The sequence below is a fragment of the Pogona vitticeps genome, chromosome 12 (assembly GCF_051106095.1).
Source record: "Pogona vitticeps strain Pit_001003342236 chromosome 12, PviZW2.1, whole genome shotgun sequence".
In the NCBI taxonomy this organism is placed as follows: domain Eukaryota; kingdom Metazoa; phylum Chordata; class Lepidosauria; order Squamata; family Agamidae; genus Pogona; species Pogona vitticeps.
In genome coordinates this window covers 12,782,192-12,788,191 of record NC_135794.1, presented here as the reverse complement: position 1 = coordinate 12,788,191, position 6,000 = coordinate 12,782,192, and positions in this window count along the sequence as shown.

The window sequence follows — 6,000 nt, the reverse complement described above, 5'->3', positions numbered from 1 at the left end:
TTTTGCATAGTCAATGAAGCAAAAGTAAATATTTTTCTGGAACTCTCTGGCTTTTTCCATAATCCAGCACATGTTAGCAATTTAGTCTCTAGTTCCTCTGCCCCTTCGGAATCCAGCTTGTACTTTATATTTATTTATTTATTTATTTATTTATTTATTTATTTATTTATTTATTTATTTATTTATTTGATTTATATCCCACCCATCTGGTATATTCTACCACTCTGGGCGGCTACCGACATATATTCATTAAAATAATACAGAACCATTGACATAATAATAAAAACAGTGCAAAATATAATAAATGATAGATAGCAAAAGGAAAAAGAGTTAAGTGCTGGCAGGAGGGAAGGCCTGGCTGTACGTCCATGTTTTTAGTTGGGTTTTAAATGTGCCCAGCGCAAGAGCCTCGCGAATCTCCGGAGGAAGGTTGTTCCAGAGGCGAGCCACTGCCGAGTAGGCCCGGTTTTGTGTCCTTTCCTTCCGGGCCTCCCTTGACGTCAGGCTCCTCAACCTCACCTCCTGACTCGTGCGGGTTATCCGGGTAGATCTTGGTGGGAGCAGGCGTTCCGCTAAGTATCGAGGTCCCAAACCGTTTAGGGCCTTATAGGTAAGCATTAAAATTTTGAAGTCAATGCAGAAATGAATGGGCAGCATGGCCAGAATAGGAGAAATGTGCTGGTGTTTTCTCACTCCAGTAAGGAGTCTGGCCGCCGCATTCTGCACCACCTGAAGTTTCTGCATCAACCTCAAAGGCAGCCCCACGTAGAGTGCGTTAAAGGTTCCCCTTGACATTTTTTGTCCAGTCGTGTTCGACTCTAGGGGCGGTGCTCATCCCCGTTTCCAAGCCATAGAGCCAGCGTTTTGTCCGAAGACAATCTTCCGTGGTCACATGGCCAGTGCAACTTAGTCACAGAACACTGTTATCTTCCCACCAAGGTGGTTCCTGTTTATCTACTCATATTTGCATGCTTTCGAACCGCTAGGTTGGTGAGAGCTGGGACAAGCGACGGGCGCTCACTCCGTCATGTGGATTCAATCTTACAACTGCTGGTCTTCTGACCCTGCAGCACAGGCTTCTGCGGTTTAGCCTGTAGCGCCACCACGTCCCCCTGCAGCGCCACCACGTGTTACAGTGGTCTAATCTTGAGATTATGAGTGCATGCACCAAGGTAGTGAGCACCCCCGTGTCAAGGTAGGGCCGCAGCCGGGCTATCCGCCTAAAGTGGGAAAAGGTGGTGCGGACTACCAATGCCACCTGCGTCTACTTCTGAACTACTTCTGGGAGTTCTCGGTCCACATACTGCTGAAGCCTACCTTGTAGGATTTTGAGCATAACCTTGCTAGCGTGTGAAATGAGTGCAATTGTACGGTGGGATTGCAACCACCCTGGGGTAGTTTCTCAGGAGACACTCATCAGCTTAGCAGTCAAAGGGGGTACTTCGGTGGCAGTTCCATCTTTTCCCTGTGAGGGTAGTTTTAAAAATGTGGCATTTTTAGACTGCTGTTTTGACTTGAACAGTTTGGGAGCCCTAGGCGTCTTTTTCATGTTGCAGTCTTCCTCTTCTGATATTGTTTCTTCTGTTGTTGTTTTTAATTACTAAAGAAAACTGCAAAAGAAAAAAGCAGATGATACTATTTAATTGTGAGATTTTGCTCAGATGGATATATTTAGATTGATATTTGGATCACCATTGTTACAGTTTGGTTCTAATCAAATTGTATTGTCCAGGTGCATTTCTGCTTAGATCCACCCACCCTGCTGCTTTAAGAGCTGTCCAACTGCTTTCTGGTTCAGGGCTAGGGGATTCTGATTCCCCCCCCCCATGATGTAACAGCTCCTAGTTATCCTGTTGTGTAGCCTGGACAGGTGGCTAGTTCACACTAAAATGGAGTTGTGGGTGGCATTATGAGCAGTGACAATTCTGTGATGTAATAGCTGAGTTTTGACACTAAAAGGAAAGACAGAGAAACCCAACCTCTGATTTCTGTCTTCTTTAAAATAATAATAATAAACCCTAACTGATGCAGTGTAACTCATGCCATGCTAGGTTTATGTGTTGCTTTTTCAATAGGCCAGTTACTTTATTTAACAAAGAAAGCTTAGTGAAGGACAGCCATAGGAAAATATGAGGAAGGAGGCTATGTCAACTCCATGGGCTATACTATGGTATAGCCCTAGCAGAGCCCCAGATGAGGAGAAACGTGAGGAAATGGAGGCGTTACTCCCTTCCATCACCCCAGAGTTTTTTCTCAAGCCAGTACAGCCTGTTGTGAGCCTCCTCTACTATTGCTGTCCTCCACTGATGCTCCTTACTTGTTACTAAACCAGGTAAACCCTTACTTGCCACTAAACCAGGTAAACTGGGAAACCCTTACTCAGGTAAAAGGTACAATTACACACAAGTAAACCAGTGATCCAAAGACTTGAGTGGATCTTTCTCACAGGATAATAAAGATCTCCAGTGTCAAAGATTGCTGTTGTGAGCCTCCTCTACTATTGCTGTCCTCCACTGATGCTCCTTACTTGTTACTAAACCAGGTAAACCCTTACTTGCCACTAAACCAGGTAAACTGGGAAACCCTTACTCAGGTAAAAGGTACAATTACACACAAGTAAACCAGTGATCCAAAGACTTGAGTGGATCTTTCTCACAGGATAATAAAGATCTCCAGTGTCAAAGATTGCTTGAGTGATAAAATAGATCACATTGAAAATAAGAACCTTTTAAATGTAAACAAAACCACTCTAAATTCCCCTGTCTAGATAGGCCAAAGAACAGCCAAAGTCAGAAATGGTTCCAAAAAACAACAACAGAAGGTTACCCATAGTGTGGAACAACCAAGTTGTACTCAACCCTTAGGGACATAATTCTCAATACACATGCTACTGCTTCTGGAAGTTGTTACAAGGCGAAGGGAAATGTTAAAATAAATAAGAGAATAATTATAATATTGTCTAATATTCTTAAGGTTACACATCTAATACTCACCAATGTTTTGTGTATTTGATTTGTAAACTGCCTTTCTCCAATAAACTAGGACCTGAAGTGGCTTACAGTGATTAAAAAACAATGCATTTAAAACAATACACTGTAAATATTAAAATATAATTAAATAAGTTATATTAAAACAGAATGCAGTTAAAACTATGTTCAAGACCAATCAAAATAGTAAAAAATAACATCAATTTCTGTATTTTTAGAAACTCTGATTGTGGACTAGAAAATTGTTCAAATAATTAACTGACTAGTACTTTGAAAGCAAGGATTGACTGATTTATTTAAAATATTTATACGTCACAAAGGGGACGCCACTTCACACTCTCTTTCTCAACACACGCTGCCACCAACCACACACATATATCTGACTCCTCAGACAAAGGTATGGATTTTAAAATTAAAATGATTGGTTATTGGTACAACTTAACATAAGGTAAATCAATATATGAACTGGATATGTCAAACAATAAAATATTGAATCCCTTCAGTGACACTGTCACTCAGACCTTATCTAACACAGTACTTCCTAACATACATGCCCTAACTGAAACTCTCTTTTCTCATCCTAGCTAAAAACTCTCCAAAACTGTCTCACATCATTCACTCCCCCCCTTATATACATAGCTCCACCTCCTGGAGTCCCACCTCCTGCCCTGTTATAGGCAGATGAGCTCCAGCATAACATTGATAGGCAGGTGACGTCATTGCAGCCGTCACATACCTCCCCCCTTAATAAGTTGTTTTGCGGTGAAAAGCTATAGTGCTTTTCATCACAAACAACTGCAGGTCAAATATATCATCAAACACAACATTTCAATAACTATCATAAACTTACCACATTTCCATGAATACACATACCTACCATTAATACTTATGCTTACTTTAAATAATAAATGAACATATAACACGGCATTGAACAATATACTCAACATTGTAATACAAATCATAACAGTAACCATTCAGATAGATATACTGCAAGAGTCCATATCAATTCATCCGCTGTCTTCTGGCCTTCTGGATAAGGTGTCAGCAACGCAGTTCATAGTCCTTCTGACCACCTTAACCTCTGAGTCATAGTCCTGCAAAATGCGAGCCCACCTCACTAGTTCACAGTTCTGGGCTTTCATAGTCTTTAGCCATATAAATAAATAAATAAATAAATAAATAAATAAATAAATAAATAAATAAATAAATAAATAAATAAATAAATAAATAAAAAAGGTGAGTAGTCCATGCACCAAAGGAAATGTCTCTTCCAGATGTAGGCCCTCACTCTCTGGATCACGTAAACGACGGCCCAACACTCTTTTCCGATGGTCGACACGTGCTTTTCTCTCTTTCGAAGTTTCTGGATCAGGTAGGACACAGGATGCTGGTCTCCGTTGTCATCACCCTGGTACAGCACGGCTCCTACCCCGGCCTTCGAAGTATCGGTGTGGGCAATGAATTCTTGTTGTAAGTTTGGAGCATGCAACACAGGGTGGTTGGTAAATGCTTCTTTTAGCTTTCCAAAAGCCACCTTGCAGTCATTGGACCATGGAATGAGGTCCTTGCTCCTTTTCTTCATCAGCTCTGCATCAATCTGATGTAACATTCCCTTGGCTACATTAGGTTTGGTGTAGGAAACCTGCTGATACTTATTAACTAATGTTAAATCACTCTGCTGTTCTATGAATAGAGCAGGGCTGATCTGCACCACCTCTGAGATGAACGTTTGCTGACCCCTCCCTTTCCAGAAAGGTAACTCATGTTCTGTTTTATCAGCTGCTTTCATTTTAAACTGCACAATTTTCTCTTCACTATAAGAAGGCTTAAGGGCATTCACAGGAACAACCCTTTTGTCTAGTAGTTCAACTCCCTCAAGGATGTCATTGACGTTACTCATTTCATGAACAACTCCATATAGACTGTTCCAGTTCAGTTGTAATTTGTTCCCCTTGATGGGCCTCACCAGAAAGACCTCATCTCTAGGAATAAACTTAAGTTCCCTAGCCCTTTTGTTATACCACAGTTTCTGTTTGACTTTTTGTGGTTTTAGATTCTCATCAGCCAAATCTAGATTTCTTTCGAGGTTGATTACCACAGAGTCTGCACATGTGATCACATTTTGGGGGTCTTCTTTAACAATCTGATCCCAATTTTGCTTAATTAGATCAAGGTGACCCCTCACATGTCTCCCAAATAATAGCTCAAAAGGGCTGAAACCAGTACTCTCTTGTGGGACTGACCTGTAGGCATATAAAAGTAACTGTGGGTTTTGGTCCCAGTTCTTGTGGTTCTCAGCTAAATAGGCTTTGATCATCCTCATGAGGGTCACATTGAATCTCTCTGCCAACCCATCACCTTCCGGATGATAGGGAGAATTCTCTAATTGTTTTACTCCACAAATCTGCCACAATCTCTTCATAAGTTTGAAAGTAACTGATGTTTTTATAAGGTCTGCTTCAATACTTTTAACAGGTGTAGAGATTTCTGGTAAAGTGCACATCTTAACCTCAGTCTGGTCGCTGTTATAACTCTGTTTCTGGCACATATCAACTTTCTGACAGAAATTTCTAACCTGTTTTTCTATTTCAGGCCAAGGAAACTTCTGGGTTATTCTCTGGTTGGTTTCAATTATACCCAAATGTGTATTAACTAAGACTGAATGTCCCTTTTCCAAGATTATTGAATCATATTTATCTGGTACCATTAACTGGCTTCTAATCTCAAGTTCCCCTTTTGAAATATTTATCTGTTTTTCTCTGTATAGCAACCCTTGTTTAGGGGATAATCCTTTGCCAGCCACTTTTCCAAAACAGCCTTTTAAAATAGGATCTGTTAGGTGCTCTTGGAAAAAATTATTTTCCTGAGGTATTTCCAGAGAAATTGCCTCAGATTGGGGTAGATTTCTAACTTCCTCTTGAGAATCAGTAATCTTTCCTGCTGCCTCATTTTGTTCTGGTAGTGATTGTGTAATCACAAAGGCACTCTTGACATGTTTTGAGAGATCAGTGCC